At 39.9% G+C, this 15,192-nt stretch overlaps 1 protein-coding gene and 1 non-coding gene across 3 annotated transcripts in view; both read right to left on the bottom strand.

Annotated features, from left to right (window-relative positions):
• The window catches only part of STRN (striatin), a 111,557-nt gene that overhangs the window by 93,380 nt on the left and 2,985 nt on the right, over positions 1-15,192 (bottom strand). The window lies entirely within an intron of this gene.
• On the bottom strand, positions 9,723-9,857 carry LOC136332379 (small nucleolar RNA SNORA1). The gene has a single exon (XR_010730649.1). It is a non-coding gene; the product is annotated as a small nucleolar RNA SNORA1 (small nucleolar RNA).

The raw sequence follows: 15,192 nt of genomic DNA on the forward strand, positions 1-15,192 counted from the left end.
ATCCCACCCTCCTCCTAGGCTATAAATTCCCACTTTTCCTTGTTGTATTCAGAATTGAGCTCAGTTATATACTGAGGTCATAATTCCTGATTAAAATTTGCTTTAACCATTTCAGCCACTGTCTGGCTCTGGTTTTCTTTCATACCGCTAAATGTAAAATTTAGAGAGTTTCTAAAAGCAAGTCTAAATTGAACTCCAGATTGTAAATAAGAATTAAACCTGAGTTTTTTTGTTAAAAAATTGGTGATTTCTAGTCAGTGATTTAGTTCTAAATCTCTTCTCTTATTCACATTATAATAAACTTATAAAAATATATTTAATCAATAGATTTCTTAACTTAGGAAGTCAATTTTCTTAAAATAACCTTTCATTAATAACTACCTGACTTTCAGGTAACACATTCATTCCTAATAAAATAGGTCAAGATGTCAAAGTAATAATTTTTATTCAAACAGTCTGAAAACATATAGAACATAAGAAAAATAGGACTTACCAGGCACATACAAAAAATACTCGAGGTAAATTAAATCATTTAGCCTTGATTTATATTGAGTCTTAAAGATCAATAAATTCCTACTTTCATTCTTTAAAAAGCCAGTGAACATAATTTTTCTTGATAACTCAGGACCATAACTCTATACATCAATTATTGAATTGTATTGTATAAAAATTCAATGTCCTTTGATTTGGGAGTTGGGAAATTCTTATTTCTGGTTCTCTCACTAATCCGTGTGATCTTATTAAAGGGACTTAACTTTCTGAACTCCAGTTCCCGCAACTATCAATGAAAGGGTTTACATTCTGTGATTTACATGGAACTAGAGATGATACATGGAAAACACCTGAATAAGTACTGATCCCAAGACAATGGGTTTCTTTTTCCCTAAGATTTCTGTGTGTTTGCATTCTATTTTCATCCTTTTCACAGAAGACTAATGGTATACAGTTGAATTAACATCTTCCAAGGCAGTGTTACTTTGGGTAATTTTTAAAAATTTATTATTGAATCCAAGAATACAGCCAACTTCTAAAAGATATCCTTACCCTACAGAATAACCATCCTCTTCTCTATCATAGGGTCTTTTTTTTCTGGCATTATTTGTCCAAGGGCTCCTTCTTGCAAATCTGAATTCAATTTTAACATCATTATTATTAGTACATAATGTGACAGGTGCTAGAAATAACTTTTTTTTTTAATAAATTTTTATTAATGGTAATGGGATGACATTAATAAATCAGGGTACATATATTCAAAGAAAACATGTCTAGGTTATTTTGTCATCAAATTATTTTGCAAACCCCTCGCCCAAAGTCAGATTGTCCTCCGTCACCCTCTATCTAGTTCTCTGTGCCCCTCCCCCTCCCCCTAACTCTCTCCCTCCCATGTCCTCCCTCCCCCCCCCCCACCCTTGGTAACCACCACACTCTTGTCCATGTCTCTTAGTCTCATTTTTATGTTCCACCAATGTATGGAATCATGTAGTTCTTGTTTTTTTTCTGATTTGCTTATTTCACTCCTTATAATGTTATCAAGATCCCACCATTTTGCTGTAAATGATCTGATGTCATCATTTCTTATGGCTGAGTAGTATTCCATAGTGTATATGTGCCACATCTTCTTTATCCAGTCTTCTATTGAAGGGCTTTTTGGTTGTTTCCATGTCTTGGCCACTGTGAACAGTGCTGCAATGAACATGGGGCTACATGTGTCTTCACGTATCAATGTTTCTGAGGTTTTGGGGTATATACCCAGTAGAGGGATTGCTGGGTCATAAGGTAGTTCTATTTGCAGTTTTTTGAGGAACCACCATACTTTCCTCCATAATGGTTGTACTACTTTACAATCCCACGAACACTGAATGAGGGTTCCTTTTTCTCCACAGCCTCTCCAACATTTGCTATTACCCGTCTTGTTGATAATAGCTAATCTAACAGGAGTGGGTGGTATCTCATTGTAGTTTTGATTTGCATAGAAATAACATTTAAAAAAATAATATTGGGCCCTGGCCGGTTGACTCAGCAGTAGAGCGTCAGCCTGGGGTGTGGAAGTCCCGGTTTCAAATCACGGTCAGGGCACACAGAAGTGCCCATCTGCTTCTCCACCCTTCCCCCTCTCCTTTCTCTGTCTCTCTCTTCCCCTCCAGCAGCCAACGCTCCACTGGAGCAAAGTTGGCCCGGTGCTGAGGATGGCTCCATGGCCTCCACCTCATCAGGTGCTTGAATGGCTCCAGTTGCAATTGGAGGAACACCCCAGATGGGCAGAGCATCACCCCCTGGTGGGCATGCCCAGTGGATCACAATTGGGTGCATGTGGGAGTTGGTCTCTCTGCCTCCCCGCTTCTCACTACAGAAAAAATACTACAAAAAAAGGACTTATCTTCCTAGAAAAACACTCACTTTCTATTTAGAAGGAATAAGAAATGTACATAAAATTTGAAGGTATGGCTTCAGAAAAGAAAAAATATGTTACATGAAACTGCCGATTATAAAGAACATGATGCCAAAGACATTTTCTGGCAGTCTGTATTTAACACACAAAGGGAGAAGACAACAACAAACCTACACTCACAGCTACCAAAACCCAAGCACCATTTGCTGCAACTAACATCAAGCTGCAATTATGAAGCCAGTGGCATCCCTGAAATGAGCTCTGTCAGAATGACTTGGCAGGACCCAGGCAATTTACACAACAGAACGCAGATACCACTTGCTCTAAAAGGCTCTTTCCAGTGTATGTCTTGAGGCAGAACTAACTAGCAGCAAGAGGGATAGATAGGCTGTTCTCCATACAGCAATATTTTTAAACATTTTCATCTCATCATACACATAAAACTAATTACTAAAATTCTGCAGCACACCATAAACATAATTTTTGCTGATATGACAAAAAATAGGTATAATTTTGATTCATTCACACTGGATAGCTATTGCTGTGTTGGCAGCTATTGTCATTTTTTTGACAGTCTAAGGGAAAAGAGGTAAGTGCCTATGACTAAAGTCAGGTATTGCATGTTTAAAAAATCCTGAGGCACCAGCTGAAAATTTCTGCTACATAGCAACATATATTGGACATTTACTATAATCATGACAAATACTGTGAATATCAAATATCTCTGGGACATAAGATCTGCCCTTAAGGACACAATTTAGCAGGGAGACAGGACATGACATACAAAGACATATATTTAATACATATTCAGTAACAACATAACCTAATAGTATATGACTCATTCAAGAGCCATTTATTAAGCAGTTACTATGTGCTAGTCACTCTGCTAGACTTTAGGGAAATAAAAACACCCTTAAGTGACTCATAGTCTAGTGAAGAAACAAACATACAAAGTATGAGATAGGTAGTATAATTGATATACAATGGAAGTTCTCACACTTATCTTCTCTTAACAAACCCTATGGATTGACCAGTATTTTCTAGTCCTCTTGTAAAATAATGCCCAAAACCCAGGATATTAAATATTCACACCTAGAGTACACTATTCTTTATAGTTCATTCATACACTTCAGTTCCCACAGTAGAGTTGTACAAACTCACCAAAAGTCAACTGGTTTCCTCCCAAACCTGTTTGTCAGTTGCATTTGTTACTGATTAGACAATTCAATTAAATATTATATAAACCAACAAAACATGGGTATAAAGAAACACTAGGCTGAATACTTCAGAAAGACAAGATAATAAAGAGATCTACTAAAAATATCACTGTCAAATTAGACATGGGTGAAACAACTGTAAAAGACTGGAAGAAAAATCATAAAAATCTAGAATTCTGTGCTCAATGGGCTTTACTAAAGGAAAACCAAAACCAGAAATCATAAACAGTTGTATTATGTATTACTGTATGTATTACCAATGCAGTACAACTGTAGTTAATTCAAGAACGTCAACACAGAACTCCAATCAGCATTTTTTTAAGTGAGAAGCAGGGAGACAGAGAGCCAGACCCGCATGCGCCCCAACCGTGATTCACCTGGTAAGCCCACTACTGGGCGGATGCTCTGCCCATCTGGGGCCATTGCTTCGGTCAACTGAGCTACTTTAGTGCCTGAGGTCAGGGCATGGAGACAACCTCAGCGCCCGGGGCCATTTTGCTCCAACAGAGCCATGGGTGGGGGGGCAGGGGGAGGAGTGGAGAAAGAAATGGTAACTTCTGTGTGCCCTGACCGGGAATCGAACCCAGGACATTCATACAACAGGCTGATGCTCTACCACTGAGACAACCAGCCAGGGTTCTAATCAGCATTCTTAAAAAAAAGGGGGGGAGGGGAAGGATCAGTGGACTTGTGCCAAACTGGCAAATGATTATACATTTATATATATTTTAACTTGAAATATCATCTTAACAACCTTTTTTAATATACTGCCCTACCAAGGTCTGGGTGGTGCTGAATAACAAAGTTTATATATATATACACACACACACACACACACATATATATGTATGTATATATATGTATATACACACACACACACACACACACACACACACACAAGCATGAAGTTTCATTGTGTCTGGAAGTCAGAGTTCTCCCCAAAAAAGTAAACTGAATCTTTGGAAGATGATTAAGTTTACCAGACAACAAGAGAAGAAAACATCCCAGCTGTACACTGACTCAGAGCATGAGATAACAACAAAAATGTCAAATTATTTCCTTCCACTTACCATGCCCAGGCCCATCACTCAAATTTGTCTATGGCAAATCATTTAATTTATCTATAAATTAGGGAATGATGGTTAATACCTACCACATATAACTGTACAAAGATCAAAACAGATTATACACATATAAAGTGCTTAGCACTGTTCTTGGCACATGGTAAATTTCCAATAAGTGAAACTATTATTATTTTTGGAGGGTAAAAACAGAAAGAGAGGGAACAGATAAAGTCCTGAGTTCAATTACTGGGACCACATGGTATCATCCTCCCCGAATGACTCTACCTTTTCAAGTTAAATAAGTGTGCTGACCCAGATCCATGGGCTCCTCCTTATTCCCTCCTCTTAGCTTTACATGAATCCACATTCCTCAGGAGCAAGTTTTAGTTGTACCTATAATTTAGGATCCTTTGCTCACTACTTTAGGAAGTATAAACAAAAAAAATTGAGAACAAGTCCCAGACCTGTCTGTAATTTTCCACCAGGTGAAATTGGTGTCAGCCTTGTGGAATTTGACATGGTGTTTATTTCACCTAACTAGATATGCTAGTATTGGATCCAATTTCTGTCACATGTAAATGAGTGCTAATGGAACCTGTGCATAGAGTAATGAAACACTCCCCCTGGCCCTTTCCTTGGATCTCTACAGCGCAATTATGCCAAGAATCTATTCGCCACACCCAAAATACCTATTCCACCCAACCTTACTCAATATTTTCCAAAGCTCACCTCAATTCCAGGGCTTCTTTCCCCTTAGTTCCCTTCTGTCATATCCACAAAACAAAATACTCACTTTTCTTTGTGCCATACTGCTCCTAGCCAAATCTATAACTTTTCTTCTTACATATCAGTATATTCTAATATTCCATATCTTGTTCAGATAAGGTACTTTAACAATTAAGATTAAACAGCATTTAGTCTGCCCCCCCAAAATGATTTAATTTCCTCAAATACCTTACTGCATAAAAGCAAAGACATTGTTAGTATTCTATTCTGTTCAAATATAGCATATGTATAATAAATGGGCTATGAATAACCTAGTAACCAAAGTACTAAACAGACTGATACATGATCAATAAACACACACTATATTGCGACCAGAGCCACTCTAGCGCCTGAGGCAGAGGCCACAGAGCCATCCCCAGCGCCCGGGCCATCTTTGCTCCAATGGAGCCTTGGCTGCGGGAGGGGAAGAGAGAGACAGACAGGAAAGCGCGGCGGAGGGGTGGAGAAGCAAATGGGCGCTTCTCCTATGTGCCCTGGCCGGGAATCAACATGGCGACACCCAGGATGGGCAGAGCATCGCCCCCTGATGGGCAGAGCGTCGCCCCTGGTGGGCGTGCCGGGTGGATCCCGGTCGGGCGCATGCGGGAGTCTGTCTGACTGTCTCTCCCCGTTTCCAGCTTCAGAAAAATATGGAAAAAAAAATAAATAAATAAAAAAAAATAAACACACACTATATTTAAAATACACAGACAGAATTTAAGTAAGCTACTCTCATACAAGCTGAAAAAGATCCAATTTTGCAGATTTTAAAATCTGGCGGTGGCGCAGTGGATAGAGCGTCGGACTGGGATGCAGAGGACCCAGGTTCGAGACCCCGAGGTCGCCAGCTTGAGCGTGGGCTCATCTGGTTTGAGCAAAAGCCCACCAGCTTGAACCCAAGGTCACTGGCTCCAGCAAGGGGTTACTCAATCTGCTGAAGGCCCGCGGTCAAGGCACATATGAAAAAGCAATTAATTAACAACTAAGGTGTTGCAACACGCAATGAAAAACTAATGATTGATGCTTCTCATCTCTTTTCGTTCCTGTCTGTCCCTGTCTATCCCTATCTCTGACTCACTCTGTCTCTGTTAAAAAAATATATATAGAGAGAGAGAGACCTTTTATTTCAGTATTCCTTACCCCAAAATAAATAAAATTATTAAAATACAGTAATACATTGTTAAACAATTTCAAGAAATGCAAATTCTTAGAGGTTTTCCTAAGCCCCTTAAAGAATTACTCTTCTTGAAGAAAATTATTTTACTAAATTATTCTTCTTGAAGAAAATTTTGAAAAAAGTGGTTAAGAATTTACTACAATAGATGACAGCTATTCAAAGCATACTTAATCAGCTAAATATTATAATTCACTTGGCTACTTCAGATCAGAAGCAGTTTCACAGGATCCATTAAAGGAGATAATGTAGTATGGTGAACAGTGCCCTGGACTGGGTACTGGACACCTGGGTTCTAATCTAAATCAATAGCAACTCAGAGTGACCTAAGACAAAGCAATTTCTCTCTCTGGCCCAAACTAATAAAACCAGGGATGAGACTACTTAAATTCTACGGTCTCTCAAGAGGTAAAATATTCTGTTTAATGAAGGGGATAGAAAATGAAAGTAGAGATATGGAGAGAGGTGATGGGGGAACAATGTGTGTGTTGTGTGTGTGTCTATCCCAGTCAGCCTAGAATTCTACAATTACAAGTACTAAAATGAAGACTACAGATAATACATCCTTTAGAAACTAAGAGCATGTTAATGTGTGCAGTGCAGTTTCTCCCTCCTGTCTGTCTCTGCTTCCCCCACCTCTCTGCTGCCCTCTCTGTCTCTATTTTTCTTCTACCCTTTCCCCAACTTCTCTCTTGACTGAGGATTCTCTCCCAAACTCCCAATCTCCATCTATTACTATTGTAGTCTTCAGTGCTTACAAACTATTACCACCCACTACTGCCGTATCTGGCCTGCCCCCAGTCCCAATACAGTCAGTTTATTGTCCTTAAACCACTACTAACAAAGCAAAAAGAATGTAAGTAGCTACTACACAAAATGGATCAATATAACTAGTTCTTGTCTTCTAAAATTTGATTTAAATAAATAATACAATCAAAATACATTCTGTCCATAGAAATTTCAACCAACAAGAGTAAACCACTTATTGGACACCTGTTATGGGTTTTGTTTTGGGTTTTTTTGCATTTTTCTGAAGCTGTAAACAGGGAGAGACAGTCAGACAGACTCCCGCATGCGCCCGACCCCGGGATCCACCCGGCACGCCCACCATGGGGCGATGCTCTGCCCACCAGGGAGCGATGCTCTGCCCATCCTGGGCGTCGCCATGTTGCGACCAGAGCCACTCTAGCGCCTGAGGCAGAGGCCACAGAGCCATCCCCAGCGCCCGGGGTCATCTTTTGCTCCAATGGAACCTTGGCTGAGGGAGGGGAAGAGAGAGAGGAAGGAGTGGGGGAGGGGTGTAGAAGTAGATGGACGCTTCTCCTGTGTGCCCTGGCCGGGAATCGAACCCGGGACTTCTGCACGCCAGGCCGACGCTCTACCACTGAGCCAACCGGCCAGGGCCCAGACTTTGCATTTTTTTTAAAAACCTTTTTATTTATTTTTTATATGATGTACTACTTCTTTTCTTTTCTTTATTCATTTTTAGAGAGAGGGGGAGAAAGAGAGAGAGAGAAAGAGAGAGAAAGAGAGAGAAGGGAGGGAGGAGCAGGAAGCATCCATTCCCCTATGTGCCTTGATCAGGCAAGCCCAGGGTTTCGAACAGGCAACCTCAGTGTTCCAGGTTGACGCTTTATCCACTGCGCCACCACAGGTCAGACAGACTTTGCATATTTTATCTTTTTTTTTTAAAGCTTCTAGAAAGTTTTTTTTTTTTTTTTTTTTTTTACAGAGACTGAGAGAGAGTCAGAGAGAGGAATAGACAGGGACAGACAGACAGGAACGGAGAGATGAGAAGCATCCATCATTAGTTTTTCATTGTGCGTTGCGACACCTTAGTTGTTCATTGATTGCTTTCTTATTTGTGCCTTGACCACGAGCCTTCAACAGACCAAGTAACCCCTTGCTCAAGCCAGCGACCTTGGGTCCAAGTTGGTGAGCTTTTGCTCAAACCAGATGAGCCCACACTCAAGCTGGCGACCTTGGGATCTCAAACCTGGGTCCTCTGCATCCCTGTCCGACGCTCTATCCACTGCGCCACCACCTGGTCAGGCTGCATATTTTATTTTTTTAAAACCTTAGAGCTGGCCCTGGCCGGTTGGCTCAGCGGTAGAGCGTCGGCCTGGCATGCGGGGGACCCGGGTTCGATTCCCGGCCAGGGCACACAGGAGAAGCGCCCATTTGCTTCTCCACCCCTCCCCCTCTCCTTCCTCTCTGTCTCTCTCTTCCCCTCCCGCAGCCAAGGCTCCATCGGAGCAAGGATGGCCCCGGCGCTGGGGATGGCTCCTTGGCCTCTGCCCCAGGCGCTAGAGTGGCTCTGGTCGTGGCAGAGCGACGCCCCGGAGGGGCAGAGCATTGCCCCCTGGTGGGCAGAGCATCGCCCCTGGTGGGCGTGCCGGGTGGATCCCAGTCGGGCCCATGCGGGAGTCTGTCTGTCTCTCCCCGTTTCCAGCTTCAGAAAAATGCAAAAAAAAAACAAAAAAAAAAAAACAAAAAAACCTTAGAGCTACTCTATTTGGTGGGTGTATTGTCATCTACAGTTTACAAATAAAAATAAAGCCTAGAAATATTATAAATCAAAAGTGATAAAGCTGTATGACTCTATGACCAACACCTTTCACAGCCAAATTGTAACAGTCAATAGATTGTTTTAGCCAAACGGCCAGCAAAGCAAAAAAACTCCAAAGATCCCAAGAGCAATTTTATTTTTAATGGCCCAGAATTGAAACCTGAATACCACTAATAACATTCATAAATCAAAAAGTGTACCTCACAATGAGGAGACAATAGGCTGGAAAACGAAAACCAGTTTGGTTATTTGGACTTTGAAAGACTGATTAGTAAAGGAGTTTGCTTGTTTTAAATTCTGCTTAAATTACCAAGATTTTGGAGAAAAGTTATAGGTCTCTCTCTACCACTGGAATTCAAAGAAAAGTAGACTCATACAGTATATATAATTTAGAGCTAAATAGGTGCATCTCTTGCACCTATTATATTCTAAATATAATTTAGAGCTAAATAGGTGCATCTCTTGATAACGAACTATCAGTGATATTTCTTCCCAGTAATACTGGGGCCATTCTTTATATGCCAGTTTTGGTTCTTTTTCCCCAAAATGTTACAGGTCTCATTGTCACCACTGCAATAACATTACTGTGGTGGAAGCATAACCTGTCTCACTATAGCCACATTAATGTCTGGACACAATGGACTAAGAATGGTGCCCATTTTTCATCTAGAATGAGGCTTATATACCAGTTTTTAAAAGAGAAGTCTGTTTCTAGTAATGGTACCTAGAAATAACTCCCCTAATGAAAACAAAATTTCTGAATAAAACAGTTTTATAATCATCTTAGAAAGCAAAACTGATAAAACAGTAAGGAATTATTTGGCCAAAACTGAAGAGAAATTGGGAACCCAGAGAGGTAAGGAAACAAAAGCCACTTTTGCCTTTTCAGTGCTGGCCAATCAGAACAATTTTGAACTTTAGTTTGGAGAGCCTTGCAGTACCCAAAAATGAAAAATCAAAGACCAGGACCATATGGAATAGAAAGTCTAATAGGAGACATTCACCACATTTTGATAAAGCCCTAAAAGGCTTATACCCTCAAAGCAAAGGTGAAGTAGACATATATTGGCCCTCAAATGTATTCACAACCAAAATATGCATCACCCTGGTGGTCCAAAACTTAAAGCAATGAATTTGCTTTAAGTGGTTCAGTCCAGATAATGCCTCCAGAAATCTATCAAAAGCAAATGCAAAAATTATCTGAAGAAGCTATCTTTATTTGAAACCTCAGATTAGTCTTACACTTTTTCAAGAACAGTGACCAGGACACAATGATAACAATGCATACAAAAAGCTAAGTCATCAAAGAAAGAATCAGCACAAAACAACAAACCACAGAAAGGGACCTCCAAGACTTTACATATAGAAAGAACAGAGACACGAACTATAAAATAACTATACTTACTAGGCTTAAAAAAATACTAAAAATATCTGCAGGGAACAGGAAACTATTACAAAGAGAAATTGTAGATTTTAAAAGTAACCAAACTAAACTTCAACAATAGCTAACATTAGAAACTCACTGGATAGCTTTAAAAGATTAGATTCAACTGCCTGACCTCTCTCCACTGTGCCACTGCAGTGGCGCAGTGGATAGAGCATCGGACTGGGATACAGGGAACCCAGTTTCGAAACCCTGACGTCACCAGCTTGAGCACGGGCTCACCAGCTTGAGCGCGGGGTTGCTGGCTTGAGCATGAGATCATAGACATGACCCCATGGTCGCTGGCTCAAGCTCAAAGGTCACTGGCTTAAATCCCAAAGTCGCTGGCTTGAGCAAGGGGTCACTTGCTCTGCTGTAGCCCCTTGGTCAAGGAACATATGAGAAAGCAATCACTGAACAACTCAGGTGCTGCAATGAAGAATCGATGCTTCTCATCTCTCTCCCTTCCTGTCTGTCTGTCCCTAGCTGTCCCTCTCTGACTCTCTATCTCTGTTGATAAATAAATAAATAAATAAACAAATAAATAAGTAAAAGATTAGACTCAGCTGAAGAGAAAATAATTGGACTAGAAGACAAAAAATATCCAGAAAAATGTTTAATACATATTAGGACTACCAGGTTGTTCAAAATAGACTAATGCCAGAGGCCCTAATTCCTATAATTTGGATTTAATTGGTCAGGGCCAGAGCTCAGAGAATTAATATTTTTAAAAGTTACACAGATTATTCTAATATTGAAGCTAAAATTGAGAAACACTAAAGTAATAAATATTAGGATATGTTTTAAAAGAGTCTCTATAATCTTTCCAAAATAAAATTTTAAAGATTATAAAATTATCAAGAATGGCTATAATAAAAAAGGAACCTGTTTTGCCTGACTGGTGGTAGTAAGGTGGATAGAGTAACAACCAGGGACATTGAGGTCTCAGGTTCAAAACTCCGAGGTTGCCAGCTTGAGTGTGGGCTCATCTAGCTTGAGTACACAGTTGCTGGCTTGAGTGTGGGATTGTAGACATGACCCCATGGTCCCTGGCTTGAAGCCCAAGGTTGTAGGCTCGAGCTCCAGCCCCCCTCATGGCACATATGAAAACAATCAATGAACAACTAAAGTGTCACAACACGAGGTGATGCTTCTTATCTCTCTCTTTCTCTTTCTAGCTCTCTCTAAAAAAAAGCCTATTTACTAAATTATACCACACCACAATGGGGTTTACCTGCTTCAAGTTTAAAGGTCCAAATAAAACCAAAATTTAGTTTTATAGAGTAGCTAGTAAATGTATATAATTTGTTGCCCAAGAAGTCATACATGGTTAAGATAAACCCATTCAGAAATGTTTATATAAATTTCAAGATAATAGCCTGACCAGGCGGTAGCACAGTGGATAGAGCATCGGACTGGGATGCGGAAGGACCCAGGTTCAAGGCCCCGAGATCGCCAGCTTGAGCGCGGGTTCATCTGGTTTGAGCAAAAGCTCACCAGCTTGGACCCAACGTCGCTGGCTCAAGCAAGGGGTTAATCGGTCTGCTGAAGGCCCGTGGTCAAGGCACACATGAGAAAGCAATCAATGAACAACTAAGGTGTCGCAACTCGCAACGAAAAACAAATGACTGATGCTTCTCATCTCTCCATTCCTGTCTGTCTGTCCATCCCTCTCTATCCCTCTCTCTGACTCTCTCTCTCTATAAAAAAAATTTTTTTCAAGATAACAGACATATCATGGGTTATTAAGTAAAGAAAATACATTTGAAGTGGATTATCAATACTTCGAGGCTGACTCCTATTAAATGTTCCTTAGTGCCACCATCAGACCCAGAACATTAGACTGCTTGGTTCCAGGATGGCACCTACATGTTCTAGCCTTGGAAAAGCTTCATGACTGAAGATTTTATTTTTCTGTGGGAACAAGAAGATACATATATATTTAACATCATGCACTTGGTACATTTCTTTATTCAGTACTTACTTTGTGTCATGTACCAGACCTCTGCTGGGTACTTAAAATATCTCATTTAATTCTCACAAAGTAGTTTATGGCACACTTTACACATATGGAAACTAAGGTTCTGAGAGGTCAGAATTTGGGCAAACATTTATTTTTGGCATAAAATAAAATAGTAAGCCTTACTGCAAAGATTTAAATCCAGTTCCATGCCATGTTGCCTTCACTGCAATTGTAAATAAGTTATGATATTTAAAAGAACTGTTATTTTAGGTGTCTCTACTTTGTCCATTTAAATGCTCAGTAAATCACTCAACAGTCTCACAAAAACACTCAGTCAAAATAATTTTTAATCATACTTGAATGTCCCTTTTCTCAAATCTCACATCCTATCCTCCAGCACATCTTTCTGATTCTACCTTCAAAACTTCAGAATCCATTATATTTTGAATATGTACTAAAATATATAATCTCATATCTCATTATTGCCCTTGTAGTTCATCTCTGGCCTGGATTATTCAGAGTTTCCTAACTAGATTCTAATCGTCTACCCTCATCTTCCCTCCAAATCTATTATGCATCCTTGCAAAGGGTTGCATTTAAAGATGATGTCCTTCTTTTGCTCAAAACATTTCAATAGTTGCCCATTTGGTCAGGAAAGTCGTTACCATGGGCAGAACTCAGCACCTCTGACATCATTTCTTCTATTCTCCTCCTCTACTCCAGCCACACTCGCCCCACTATTCCTCAAACATGCCAAGCGCGTGCCTTCCCCTACCAGTCCCTCTGCCTAGAACAGTGTTTCCTTAGATTTCACCTTTCCAGGTCTTTGTTCAAATGACACCTTATTGGTAAAGCCTTTCTTCCCCACTCCACCCTCTCAAGCACTCCATATCCCACTTGGCCCACTTTATCACAGCACTTAGTACCATCTAACATTTCAAGAATGCATTTATTTATTACTGTCACAATTTATGCTTCATGAAGGTAGGATGTTTTCATCATTGCTGCTTTTCCAGTGCCTACAACAGGATCTGGCATGAAGCAGACACTTGAAAAATATTTATTGAATGAAAATATGAATCACTAATGCCAAAACCTAGATTCATAAACACTTGAGTACCAGCCTCCACACTATATGCCCTAACTATAACACCTTTTCCACAGTTCTAGCATTTCCAGGTAAACAGCACAACCTTGCCTAGTGCACATGCATACACACATACACATCAAAAGCTAGGGCAATAACTTTTATTTTTTATTTACATACTTGCTTTGCCGTAAGTCAGTAATTTACAAATACTGAGCCTTAGGTTCTCATTACCTCATAAAGTTCTTCCTGCTATTCTCCCTACTCACTGCTAAACTCTTCTGTGCTAGTCTAAAAAAATTTAAACCCCCAAAATGATAAACACTTGATTCCTCTGCATTTTGTTTGTCCTATCACTCTGACTAGACTGCATGTTTCTTTGAGGTAATCCTCACCAGTATGTCTCATACATAAAATTTTTTCAAATGTTATGTATCCCATTTCCAATTCCCTTCACAAACATAAAGCTCAGTAGCAACTTTGACCATTCTTTTCCCTTGAATTATCTACTCTCATCTGTATGGTGGTGGTAAGGGGGATTACCAACAGTAAAAAAGAGAGTCACACATGAAGTAAAATGGGAAAGGAGGGACAAAATGACAAGTAAGTTTTTGGTACAATGTGACCAATTCCTTAGTCTTGAGATCCAAAGGAGGGAGGGAGTAGTGAAGGCAGGCCACTTAGATGAAAGCATGCATTGCCTTTCACAATTCTACCTTGACAATTTGAGCGAGCAGGACTGACAAGCTCCTGAAGGGATGACTTAAGACTTAATCCTAAAGATATTTTTGTTGACTTTAGTGTTAATGACTTGAGAAGAGATTTAAAAATTAAAAGGATACCAGGTAATCCAAATTTCATCATCATTCAGAGTCAGAGAGAGGGACAGACAGGGACAGACAGACAGGAACGGAGAGAGATGAGAAGCATCAATCATCAGTTTTTCGTTGTGACACCTTAGTTGTTCATTGATTGCTTTCTCATATGTGCTTTGACTGCGGGCCTTCAGCAGACCGAGTAACCCCTTGCTCGAGCCAGCGACCTTGGGTCCAAGCTGGTGAGCTTTTGCTCAAACCAGATGAGCACGCACTCAAGCTGGCAACCTCGGGGTCTCAAATCTGGGTCCTTCGTATCCCAGTCCGACGCTTTATCCACTGCACCACCATCTGGTCAGGCCATCATTCATTCTTCCTATTGTTATTCTAGGAAAATTCCAATGCCAAAAAAAATTAAAAAGAATGTTTAAATTTAATGATGTTGATGTAAAGAAATGAATTTAAAAAATATTTTTAATAATGCTAATAAGAGGCATCAAAGACCACAGTTCCTGCAAACTCTCTCCCCCCAAAATACATACTTGCTCTGTTTAAAAAATATGACATATTTTTAAGTTTCTCTGTGGATGCTTAATTTAATTTGAGTACAAACAAAAGTTACTGTAAAAATATAGTGTCCTTTTTTTTAAAATTAATTTTAATGGGGTGACATTGATAAATCAGGGTACATATGTTGAGAGAAAACATCTCTAGGTTATTTTTTTT

The sequence above is a fragment of the Saccopteryx bilineata genome, chromosome 3, assembly GCF_036850765.1.
Source record: "Saccopteryx bilineata isolate mSacBil1 chromosome 3, mSacBil1_pri_phased_curated, whole genome shotgun sequence".
NCBI lineage: Eukaryota > Metazoa > Chordata > Mammalia > Chiroptera > Emballonuridae > Saccopteryx > Saccopteryx bilineata.